The 13,187-nt window shown below is 45.0% G+C and overlaps 1 long non-coding RNA gene across 1 annotated transcript in view; it reads left to right on the top strand.

The window, feature by feature from the left end:
- The first annotated feature begins 4,323 nt into the window (after positions 1 to 4,323).
- LOC146435173 (uncharacterized) overlaps positions 4,324 to 13,187 on the top strand; it is a 67,952-nt gene continuing 59,088 nt past the window's right edge. Inside the window, exon 1 of the long non-coding RNA XR_014853167.1 lies at positions 4,324 to 4,473. This is a non-coding gene — a long non-coding RNA (uncharacterized LOC146435173). The remainder of the gene's footprint in view (positions 4,474 to 13,187) is intronic.

The raw sequence follows: 13,187 nt of genomic DNA, 5'->3' as shown, positions 1-13,187 counted from the left end.
TGGACCTCATTTTGCATTCATTCATGCTGATGTTACTCCAGCGAAGCTCTCTTTGATATCAAAGGAATTCCTCCATGTTTACAACCTCTCTCATCCTAAGGCAATAGGCATTAGATGGGAGGCAACCTACTGAAGACAGTGCATGCTAAATGTCTCAATTCCCTTTTCGAATGAGGTAAAGTCAGTTGAGAGACATGAGTGGGGGCAGAAAGCATCCTTTCCTGTGCTCTGTGTTCAAGGAAAGAGACAGCAGTTTGGAGGAAATGTGAACGTAATGGACTGTACATTTGTATCCCATTGTACTGAGGTCTGACAGGAAACACTTGGGGTTTGATTCAGGAAAAAGTAAATCGTATCCCTTTATAATACTCTCATAACCCCGGTTATCTTGCAGTATTTGACTGCATCCCTGTCTTTAATGTATATATTCTCACAGCTCTCTCCAGAAGACCAGAAGGAAATCTGGCCACTGGGGAGCGGGGGAGGCATGGGAAGAGATTTTACAGCATTTTCCATCCGATGGCCCTCCTGAGTGACAGCAAAAGGCCAGCAGCTCTTCACTCTTAAACCAGAGGGACTCCTGAGCAGCTGCCATTAGTGACTGCCATCATAAGCAGTTCCTTACATGAGGAAAGCTGCAAATACCAAACTTCAGATAATTTCTGAGCAGCCTCTGCCAAGCCCATGAGAGCTTTTTGTTCCCACTGGCCTTCCCTGCAATGTGCAGATGGTTGCAGTGAGTTCCCACAACATGTGCCGGGCCAGAGACTCCTCAGCAGGCACTGGAGATTGCCTTGGTTAGAGGCTCACCCTGCAGCAACATGGAAAAGGTTCCAGCTCTCAGCACTTAGCTTTGCTCCTCATGCAGCCCGCTGAAGCTGATGAGTTCTGTGGGATCTGTGCTGGTCCCCGGAAATGCCTCTAATCACTCCCAAGGGAGGCTGCCTCACTCCGGGAGTGACCAGGGTCAGCGAGTTGTTACAGTCCTTTGTCCGTGGGGAACAGGCAGTACCACCAGTGTTTGGCATTTTGCTGTACAGCTCACGAAGCTGCAAAGATTGCAAAAGAAACCAACCCCCCCACACGTGACCCAGAAGAGACAGATTGAGAACATAATGCCCTTGATTGAAAAGGGAGGCACCCAGGAAACCTTGTGGTATATATATATATATTTTTTTTTTTTTCACTAGAGCTAAAGTGATTTGGCATGTGTGTCCCCTGAGCTGCTTCCTAAACCACAGCTGCATGAGGAATTATCTAGCTCTTAGCTGAAGTAACTTCTTAAAAAAAACACAAACATATAGGTCATTAAAGTGCTAATAAAAAAAAGTTGATGAATCTCTGAGCAGTGCTCTGATTATCTCTCTGTGGGGAATGAAGAACTCATTAACATGAGCTCCATGCCACTCCCTTCTCCTTTCTCCGAGTTTGGCATAAAGCAAGGAAACAAATGTTTGTGGTTTGGCCAAGTTTCTAATGAGTAGCTCAGCTAGGTCCACTGATTAGACACATGGCTTTATGGAGGGTGAAAAGGCTGCACTACCATGTACAGCGGCAAAAAGTGGCAAAGCATCTCTACCACTTTGGGTCCCCGAAAAGGAACACTTTACCTCTTGTGCGGATTTTTTTCAATGTATTTAGCGACTCATGTACAGAGAGAGGGTTTCCTTGACACGGCAGATGGAGAGAAACACTGTGAGGTCCAGAGAGAGTAACAAAGCCAGATGTATGTCTGAGGACTCACTCTCCAAAAACTGTTGTTGCAGTTTACTATGGGTTTGGTTTCACTTGCTAAGGGGGGTTTTTAATGCTAAGCTACAGTCCAACCCCAAAAGAACAGTCCTGCCTATTAATCTCTCCTCCCTGCTCTAGATGTTACCTGTCCTACTCCACAGAAGGATGTCTGCACTGCAGGAGCCCCCAGGCAGCACAGGCAGAGGTCTCCATTTGCTGCATCATCTGCAGGAGCTGCAGCCCAGAGATCTGCCTTATTAGAGCTGGCCCAGGCCCCTGACTCTCCAGGAGCACCTGGCAGTTGTTTTGAAGGAGGGAACTAAAGCTCCAGAACTAATGGGAGAAGTCTCTTTCATGAAGGAAAGTTTCTTCTTGATCCTGCTTGTAATCCATTTATAGCCTGAATCATCACTGCTTGTCAGATTCATAATCCTTCCAAGACTAAAGTAAAACTCATCTGCATGCCCAGGAGAAGAAAACTCACCCTACAATAAACAGGAAAGGCATCTGCTGGGATAAGCAACTGCTGTCTCTGAAATTCAAATATCAGGGTGTGTGATCAATGTCACGCAGCACCTTAGCACTCAAATCAGCCTCCTGAGACATCAAGTCTGTCCCCTGCTGCTGCAGACAATGCATGGTATAATGACTGTAATAAACTACAACTCAAAAGCAGTGAGATTTTTCCATTCCCAATACCCCCCTTGGAAAAGGCAGTATTTGATTGCTCTAGTGGTTAACAACTCTCTTCTAGCTTCCAGCTGAAAGCTGTGTGTGGCCAGTTCATAGTCAATTGCTTATGTGCCAGCACCCTCTCTCTAGCTAAGCAGTTGTCTGAGCCAGAGCTCAGACCTCAAGGCAGGTCCTGATCCACCAATTTCATTCCAGTATCACCCTCATTTGCAAAACCACACCTAAAGTTTGTAATTTCTTGGCCTTTTCAGGTTGAAAGTTTATTAAAATGTGATACAGATGTAATTTTCTTCTGAAAGGAAATAAAAAAGAGGAGATGAACAAGGATGGGACAGCCATACTAATTCCATGAGTGTTAAACTGAATAAATGTGTGAATTGGAGAAAGCAAATTGCTTAACCTTCATAGCACACTCCACATGTAGTTATACATTCTTCCTGTGCCCAAGGTAAGTTTTAATTTCCGACAGACACCACATAGTTAGAAGTCCTGTATGAAATAGCAGATGCTGTACCACCTCATCCCCTTATTAGTGGCCAGTACCTGCAGGTTACTGTGGCGCTGGTCTGGTCAGGTGGAGACATCTCAGTGCCATGTACACATTTGCAAAGTCAAAACATGTTCTGCGTCCTCTCCCTATTCAAATCAAATACCCTGTGGCTGGACAGTTTGGTGCCTCAGGCACTTTTATCTCCAAGGACCTCTCTAGCTCCCGAGGGCCCTTGGTCACCTTTCAGTGATGGACCTGCAGCTCCTACACTGATGTGGCAGCAGCCAGCTGGGCTAGAACCTCTGTGGTGACTCCATCAGAAGAGGGTCCTGGCACACAGTGTCCATCCTATCCTTGCTCCAGCCCTGCTGCTTTCCCTGTGACCACAGTACTCGAGGGGCTCTTTAAAAGTGAGCAGTACCCAGAATTAAAAAGGTTTTGTCCCTGAACGTACATGGAGTTAGTTAATATGTGTAACTTTACACCGGTAAGCAGCAGTGCTGATTTCAAAGGGACCTTCTAAGCTTTTCAAGCATATTTTACGAAGCTGCTACTTGATCCTGCTTTTAATTCACTCTTAGCCTGAATCATGGGGACTTGTTGGACTTGAGGACTTCTGCACCTTAGAAATATTTAAAAATATAATTAAAATACAGAGGAGTTTTTTGCATAAAAAGTAGAACTATCACCCAGTGCTTCTGTGACTTCAAACGTCTGGTCAGAGCCGCCCAGATGTAACCAAACCAGCCCTGAAACCGACAAACCAAGGAACTTTGGGTGGGGAACCAAGACAGGGATGATTTCAGCTGCAAAGCGGAACAACTACAGAAAGCCAAGAAAACAAAACACAGGGGGGGAGGAAGGAGAGAAAGAAAGGACAGCGTTTGCCAAGATGACTTTAGCATTTTGTGCAGCTTTTTTTAGCCAGGGCTGCTCTCGGCGCAAGAGCTTTCTCCTGAGCAGCACGAGCCATCTGGAGAAGCCGTCTGCCGCCTTTCAGCCCCAACAACTGTTTAAATTTCTCAACATTTCACTTCGAGCCCAGGGTTTTGTTGTTGCTGTCGTGGTTTGTTTGGGGGGCGCGGGTTCTGTATCCATTTTCCCTGCACACACCTCCCTGTATCCCCCCAGCCGCCCGAGCCGTGCGCTGGGCACCGAGGAGCGCCTGTCGGGCGGCACGGCCCGGGGATCGATGCTCCAGCCCCGCACTGCAGGTACCGCCGAGGCGCGGGGCGGGGGACAACAATGGAGGGCAGCCGCGGCGGAGGAGTGGCAGTGCCGCCGCCCCCCGGCCAAGCTGGAAGCCGGGGAAGGGCGAGGGAAGGCGGCCGCGATTCCAACTGGGCCGAGGGGCGGCCGGGGAAGGGCGGCGGGCGAGCCCCAGCGCTGCCAGATAGTGAGCCGGGCGGGCGGCCGGGCGCGGGAGGAGGAGCCCAGGTGTCCCTTCCTGCCACATAGTGCGCCGCCCCTTTCCCCGCCCGCTCCCGCGGTGGTGCTGGCGCTCCCGCCGCCGGGCGCGGGGATGGACTGCAGCACAAAGGCGCGGGCCCGCTGAGGTAACGCCGCCCGGGCTGCGGGCACCGGCGGGGGGACGGCGGGGGAGCGGGGGATGTCCCTTCCCGCCGAACGCGGGGCCCTGGCCGCCCCGGGCCGCGGTCGGGAAGGGGGGGCGGCGGCGGCCGGAGGCCCCGAGCGCTCCCCGCGCTGCCGCGCCGCCCCGGGCTGAGGGGGGAGCGCGGGGCCGCGGCCGGCGGCGGGATGGGGCGGTGCGGGGACACCGCGGGGCCCGGGGGGAACTTGCCCGCGGGTCTGCGCCAGCTCTCCGCCCGGGGAGATGCTGCAGTGCTGTCGCGCTGCCTCGGCGCCGGGCTGAGGAGGAGGACGGCGCTTTAAATAATGCGCCTCCGCTCGGAAACTCCGCTAATCAAATAAAACCCGGGGAGTAATTGTCGCGAGTGTGGATCGTCCTTGCTCCGCCGTAAGGCTCCGGACTCCCTGCGCGCCTTGGAAAACTTCTTAAAATGTACGTTATTTGGGGGTTGTAGCCGCGCACAGCTCCACCTTGGCGGTGCGGAGAGCCCGGGAATGCGCTGCCCCGGTGCGGGCTCAGGCATTCCGGTCACGGCAGCGCGGAGCCACCGGCGTGACAAGCATCAGCCCAGCGCCGCTCGCCGCTGCGGGCTCGCCGTGCCCACCCGGCCCCGGGCTCTGCTCGCAGCTCGGAATCAGCTCCGTTCTGTGCCTGGCTTAGCGAGGAGGAAATTCAAGATAGCTGCCTTGAACTTTAGGCTCCAGAAATGAGGATTTGCGATGGGCCTTTTGGGAGTTTGTTCCTCGGTTTTGGTCAGTTTTCACCTCCCATTAAAAAGCGTATTAAGGAGTTCAGAGTGGAGTTATCAGTCAGTGTTCGCTGTAGACTTCAGGGCAGGCAGGGTCTGCACGGCTGGGCGATGTGATTTTGGCAGGGAAGCCTTGGACTGGCTCTGTAGGGAGGGTAAAGCATGCCTCAAAAGCAACAACCCGGTCGTGGAGGTGGGTTGCGTCTGTTTCTGTCTTCTCAGCATCATTATGTTACAGGCAGGTTGAGCCTGAATCTGCTGGTTTTCATTCACATGTCCTGGACTCGTGTCTGGAGGGTAGTGATGTGATACCAGGAGGAAGAAAAAATGTGTAGGCTTGTGCCTCATCTGCGTGGTGCCACTGTGTGGAGGAGTTAAGTTTAAAAAAACAAATAGATAAAATCAATGGCAATGAATATCTGAGAAAAAAAAAAATGAATGGCCAAGGGTTACAAAAGCATGAATGTACGGAATTGCTGAATTGTGTGGGAGAAGTTGCTGCTCAAATGAGCTTTGGTACCAGAGGAATGAAGCTGACAAATGTAACCTCAGCCTTTCAAAGAGCGCTTTGGTGTGCCTGGGGCAGTGTCCTGTCTCACTTACCTTCTGGTCCAGTTGCTGATGACTGGAGTAAAGCACAGGTGTGGCAGATGTATGGCTGTGTGCGATCTGCTGGGAAGGGATGGTAGTGGCTTTTTGGGGGGAGCGGTGCAAGACGGGGCAGGTTCTGCACGTGTCTGCTTTGACAGCAGCTCCACTATGAAAGACTCCCTTTTGCCTCCCTGCCAGGGTTTGCCTTGTACCAGGGACTTCTCAGGACTGCACACCCTGTCACTTAAGTGGCCTTGCTGGCTGGAAACTGTGTGCGAACAAATTGTACAAACCTCCTTGGTGGCATCCAGTACTCGCAGGGAAAGAAATTCTCAGCCCTGGGAACGGCAGAAGCTCTTTGGCTGTTATCAGACAAGCTCCTCAATGCTGCTTTGAGTAAGAAGAACGTGTATTTCTCAATGAAACAAAATGATAATTGTGTGACTAATAAAGTATAGCAGTTTTAACCTTAGATGTTGTCATTTTAATGCTTTTAGTGTTACTCACATTATTTTTCAGAAGACATTATTACTCGAGTTTAATTTTTGCTGGAAGAATTCAAAGTCCCAGGCAGGCAGGGGTGGGCTGCTTAGGGGTTGAGTGTTTAATGATAGAGGTTTGTGCACGATGATGATGATGATTAAGCACGTCCTTAATTCCTGACCAATAGATGGAGTGCTGCTATGCTTTAGGATATCTGGGGATTTAATGGTCTCTTGGTTAAATCAGTCATTATCCTTGACTCTTGCCTGAGGATTGAAGCAGCTGACATTATTTAAGGGAAAGGTGGTTTCAGGGTGGTGCATTCAGGCTGTCATGTACACCACAATCATCTAACCCAAAGAGGAGGTCCAGGTGGTGCTTCTGACACCCCAGGCTTTGCCCTGCTTGTAGGGTGGTTGGAGTGGAGCGATCTGGGAGAATGGGACAGTGTCACTTCCTTGGCCAGCAAGGTGCTCTGCAGCTCTTGTGTCAACCCTTTGCTGCTTGTGAAATGAGCTGTTGGACAAGGCTGGCTGAACCGAGCTGGGCTCGGTGTGACTGTGCTGGAATGGTCCCTGTTGCATGTGATGTTAGAGGTGACATTGCACGCAGGGGCCGCCTGCTTTTGTTCAGCTCCACTTGTTACAGGCCAAATGACCTGGCATAAGGCTCTGTTTGCTGTGAAAATCGTGAGAAATTAACATGCAAGAGATGAGAAATGAAAACAGTTTTAAGACAGGCCAGCATTAGTTTGTTTCCTTTTGTAAGGGGAATGTTTTATGGATCAAGAACGAAACAGAAAGAAGGCAAAAGGCTGCTAGTTTTTCCTTTGTTAAAATCATTGTTGCCAGTTAAAACTGCAGCGCTGTCCTTGCTGCGCTGTGGATGGTGCTGGAATGATAATACTTTAAAAAAACAATTTTAATTTAGGAGAATAGCTTGTTTCACTTTGAGATGGTGCATAAAATTGCCTTTGCTAGCTTTTTTAAAACTGGATACAAATTCTAGTTTCTTTTAAAAATGTCCTGTAACTTTAGCAGCCATAGTAACCTCTGGCTATTATTTCCCTTGTAAATCAATTTTGCATTTTCATAATGCTGCTGTTTCAAAAACTGAGTCGGTCATTGTTTTGGTATTGACTTAGAAGAATGCAATCTATATTATTAAATAACACTGCTTCCCATTACATCACAAGCTTTTCTTCAAGCTATGTTTTGAAATGCCTGTTGCCATATGAGAGATGGTGGTAGATGGTGGTGTGGCTTCTGGTAGGATTCTTGGGGGGTAGTTGTCTTTTGTCTAGTGTTTTTTGGCAGATGAAGATGAATAAAAGCTACTTGACCCTTAGGGAACAAGCAGTAACTTACTCATTGTGTGTTAATATTAGCTCTATTTGCCCACAGAGTCCACTCTGCTTCTATATTAACTCTGAGTCATTTGACATGTGGGAAAACACTTTTGTTTCTTTTCTGTATTCAAGATAACATGTGTCATTGTACATCATCACAAATGGGATTTTGAGGGATTTCATTTAAAGATATCCTAGCAAGTACACAGCTTTTTTTGCAGATAATTTGTGGTCCAGGTTATTAGTTTAGAGAAACAAATTTTAATTAATTAGTTAGATAAGAAGGTATGTTCAGTTATAGCATGCTCTTAATCTGGGCTGGTAGCAGAGGGATGGTGGTTCAAAACTGTAGAGTAAAGTGGAAAATGTTGAAAGTAAAAAGTTGAGATTTTCTACGGATTCATTGAAAAGTTGGATAGTGGAAGAAAGCTTGAGAGCTTCAGACCTCAGTGTGAGGGTGACAGCTCCCAGTTCTTTTATTCCCCTCTAGAGCTTTACAGTCTGGTGAATGTGATGTAGGTATCTATTTATTTAGGACTCCGGGAGCATATTGAATGTACTTTGTGTCTTATGGTAGTAATGTCAATTCTGCTTGACAAGGATGCAATCAGCTGTTACACAGTGCTAAGGAAGTAGTCTAATAGCCTCATTCACTGTTCTCATCACTTAAACTGTTGTGGTCTTGGCTAGGAAGAAACTCTTTTCTTGCCTTGTATTGTCTAAGGTGTTAAAATCCAAGTGACATCAAAGCAGGAGGCAGTTTTCATGTGAGTCAGCAGGCTGAGGTGAAGATCTGTAAATCACAGGCTGGTGTGAGAGCTCCAGCTTGCTTTGCAGCATTTCACGTGCTTTCTTGACCCACAGCAGCTAACAGCTGGTAAATCCCTTTTCCCTTGTGCAGTTGGAATCTCCTGAAGTTACTTCTCCAGCTGAAGTACGTGGCACTCCTGAATAGCACAGAGTTGACAGCAGTTTGCTGCTGTTCCTATTGTTGCTGCACTGCACTGCCCTGAGCGAGTACCTGGCAGCACTTCAGCCAAGAGCTGAACTGTGCTGTGTTGGCCAGACTAAGAGGATTCACTGAATTGCTTTGAAAATCTCTGCTTGTTGTCTTCATCCATACCTATAATACTTGATCTCAAACTTTTTTTCCTTTTTTTTTTAAATATTAATGCATATATTTAAGTTTTAAATGATACAGGGGTTTCGTTGTTTTGATTTTGACTTTTTTGTCTTGTAGAAAACAAGTATCCCTCTGCATATCATCCATTGCTATTGCACTAAGCACAACATAGTTTAGCATCCAGGTGAACCTGCATATTCTGTTTGCAAATGTACAGTAAATGTCAGTCCTGGGAGGAGGATGCTTACCACCCAACCTGCATGTGTCCTTCTGATGGTAAATAGAGTGCAAAATAGGAAGGCTTACTTAATGGGTAAAGCTTGCTTAACTGTTCAATACAGTCAAAAGAAGGAAGGAAAAAATATAGTTTGAAATATATATTATTTCTCCCCCTAAAAATGTAGACTGGCTTTTTTTTTTTTTTGGTCAGCTCTAGAAGGCTTGGCAGAATGCTGTGGGAGCAGTTTGGTACTGAAGTTGTCTGTGTTATTCAAATAAATAGTTTCTAGAGCAATGTAAATTATAAATTGGCTGGGTTCAGAGAGATTGCTGGTATTAGTGTAAGTCATTTCATATAATCCAGTATCCCAGTACTTCCTTAACAACCCCTATGACGTTTTAGTCTTTATGGATGTATATACAAAAAACCTCTCTATTTATAAAGAGCATCACTAAGGCCACAAAGTCAAGTGTTTGAAAGCTGGGTAGTGCTTTCCAAAGAAAATATCTTCAATTTAAAAATTAAATTACGGCATTGGAAAGTACACTTAGGAGGCCTGATGTCAGAAAGGGAGAAGTGTTTTGGCTCAGATGCTTCAGATCTAGCAGACACTTAGCAGAGGCAACCTTCAACCTAACATATGAGAAGTTAGGTGAAATTGAAAATAGGATTTTGGGACGGAAACAGTGGACAATACTAGGCAGTGCATCCAGCTCTGTCTAGAGCTGAACACAATGATTCGAAAGTACTGACCTCACAAGTACCTTTGTGTTTTCCTGACTCAGATACACAACCATTTTTAGGAGTGTTAATGAATTGTATAACAGTTTCTCCAGGGTCCTGGTCCATGCTTAAACAGGAGAATAACACAATTTAAGCAAGCTGCCTTTCAATATTATTTAAATTATTGCTACACACCAGACAATGTACTATATTTGCTGTGTATCCTAAACTACCAAAACTTAACCTAAAATTTTGTTCTTGGAACATACAAACTGTATTTGGAGATGTACCCTGTGGAAGGTCAGATCAAGTGTTCTCATATGAGTGTTTTCAGCTGTATTGACTATAATTTCTGTGAAGGTGCTGAGATTTAGGGTGTAAGAACCTGTGTATAAAAATAATACCTTGCATTGCTATGCTAACTGAATTCAACATTAGCCTTTCTGATATAGCATTACTGCAATAATAAATGAATACCTAGCTCAATAGATATTTCTGTTATGTTTAAATTGTGATAGTGCCCACAAGAAGCCCATCATCCTGTTTCAGATCTTGATTGCATATGAAACTTTACATATGAAATACCTGGTTAAGGGATAATTGTCTTTGTAGTGTTCACAATTAATCTGTACCATTTCTGGCTTTCAATTGCAGCTGTCTTTAAATGCCTAAATATGTCTAGTAATATAGACAAAGGCAAAACTTTTGGTAATTCAAATGTTTTTTGATCCAGCTATCAGGGCAGAAAGCAAAGATGTTCATGGTCTTTAATTCACTTAGTAAATAGAAGCTGTTCCCCCTTAGGGCAAATTGTGTATTTTTAGGCCACAGTCTGTGTAACTTTCTTGTTCTTAAAGTTACTGGGGTTGTAGAAGAATTTGTGGGCATGTGTTAATTTTTTTTCTTTTCTTTCCTCATTCCCATCGATGGGCATAATACTAAATCCAAATGAGGTTTCTTACTGATGTACTGATTGGAATGGGTTGGCTATGCAGAGCTATTTGTCTTTGACACGTAGCTGACTTGGCACTGGAAGGACACGTGCATGTTCTGTGTTAAATGGCTTAAGGACTGGAGTGACACAGTTGGAGAGCTTGGCAGATACCTCTGTGTGTGCATGATTTGGAACAAAAAGCTCCATCTTCGAAGACAAACTGTCCGAAGTAGATCTCTCAGTCAAATTTTCATAAATATTTTTATTGCAAAAATTTAATCCTGAGCAACTGAAAAAGAAAAAAGTACTTGTGATATATGTTTTAATAATGGCTAGTACAATGTTTTGTAAAGCCAAGTATGTCTGAAACCAGCAAAGCCCTCTTTAGGTGTTTGTTTTGTTCCTGATCAACCTGATCAAAATCATGAGTCTGGGATTGAGCAGAAAAAAAATATGCAGAAGAACTTGAAAATACATTGAAATTTATGGTGTTTCAAAATAAATAAATGAACCAACACGAAAGCAGAAACCAAACCAAGTGGTCTGGCAGTCAGGTTCCCCCCCTCATTTTTTACTCTGTTTCAAACTTTGTTTAAATACTTTTGCTGCATGCAGAGAGATTGAATACATCTGTGTAGTGCTAGCATGAGAGAATCTGTGCTCAGAAACAGGTTAGTTAAAAAAAAAAAAAAAAGAAAATCTTGAAATGAATCCAGGTAGCTTCCTAGTTAAAACATATCAAATAACATAAAACATGTGAACTCAAGACAACTCAGTTTAACTATATAAAACATTTAAGCTGTAAAGCGTCAGGAGGGTTTTTTTTTATGGGTGCCTGGATAATTTGCCCTTAGGTGGCAGAGGGGCAGATTGGATTGGTTCCCTTTTTACATCAGATGTTTTCCTGCGAGCCAAGAACTTGGGCAAAAACTGAAATACTGTTTCCTCTCTGAAGGGTTGTTGCATATACATTATGCTCTTTGTGTGTGTTTGCTTAAACTTAGATGTTTTTAAAGAGCAGTGCCCCTAGTTTTAACATGTCCTAAGACAGCTCCTGGTTAAGGGCTGGATTTCAAAGTCTGCTTAGTTCTTCTCAAGCACCACACCATTCAAAGTGGAAGTTTTTGCTGTCTGGTCAGCAGAAAGTGTTCTTTTTTCTTGCCATTACTAACATGGGTGTTTTATTGCATGTCGGCGTTTCTAATCAAATCAAGTGGTACTTAATGTATTGCCAGGTGGGATCCTGTGCCTTTCAAAGTATCCTAAGACTGCAAGTCTCCAATTTCCTGAACCAAGGCACTGATGGGCCCAAAGTGGCCAATGGAGACAGTTAAGTGTGGTGGGATTTCTTCTGTACAGAGAAGTGTCATCCAGCCAGAGTGGTCAACATTTCAGTCCAGTGCTTTAGGAAATCTTTGCTTGGATATGGAGATCTCCATCTGAGAGGAGCTTTGGCAAACACATACAGCAGACCTGGGAGGGAAAGGGAGGGAGAGCTCTGAATGGAGGCAGGAGCTAGGAGTGCTCTGCCCCACAGGCAGGGCAAGCAGGACCCCAGGCTCATCCAGTGGCTCCAATGCCAGAAGCTTTGTCTGCCTGGTCTTTTCCTAGAGCTGGAAGAATAGACAGCGCAGCCCACATGTATCAGCAGAGCAATGTGGCTCTATGGCACTTGGCACCAAGTTTGGGTCTGTGACCTGTTTCACAGGAACCCACAAGACAGACCAAAGTACAATAGTCTTACTGCCCCAATACTGGTCTTGAAGGATTCTGTCTCTCTACTGGAAAAATTATCAGTTTCCTTGTTGTTTCCAAGTTGAAATTCTCCCCTTTAAGGGAAAAATACTGAAACTTGAACAAACAAACCAGATGTATTGCTTCTTTTCCTATTAATATTGGCTAGTATATTGCATAAAATTAATGTACATGCAATGTTGACTAAAAAGAATTAGCTAATGGTAAGAGTAAGAACAAAAATGTCTTATTTATAGCCTGGGTTAGCCTTTAACAAGAAAAAAATAGCTTGAGGTATACCATGTAACACTAGTGTCTGGCTATTACGAAACATGCTACAAATATATAGTAACAGGTATTGTGTGCAGTAAATTTATCTTTGTAGTAGAAACCTGATGTTGTTGCTATTCCCAGGGGCTAAGTTGAATTACATTATTACTGAGGCTGAGCTAACAGTGCTTTGCTTATAGTATACATACAGACAAGGCGGTTCTTCACAGAGAGGTGACCTCTGCTGTATTTTGGTTTCAGATTTCACAGGGACCCATTTCAAAGTTTTTAGCTTCAGTCCACACCCTGCTGGTAGTTAGCTATAAAACTCTCTTTGAAGTAAGTTAAAAAAAAAAAAAAAAAGTCTGTTCTTTCTGTCCTTTATTACTTTAATAAAGTTAGATAAAGGCCGTTTGTTTACTCCTGCTGCCACTGTTCCTTGTCAATGTAAGTGATAGTTGAAAGATGGCACTAAAGCTACAAAATTACTAGTTGCAATGTGCAA

Source organism: Lichenostomus cassidix, chromosome 6 (genome assembly GCF_008360975.1).
Source record: "Lichenostomus cassidix isolate B80296 chromosome 6, HeHo_3.0, whole genome shotgun sequence".
NCBI lineage: Eukaryota > Metazoa > Chordata > Aves > Passeriformes > Meliphagidae > Lichenostomus > Lichenostomus cassidix.
The sequence above is the reverse complement of the archived record's forward strand: the minus strand, read 5'-3'. Positions and strand labels throughout refer to the sequence as shown.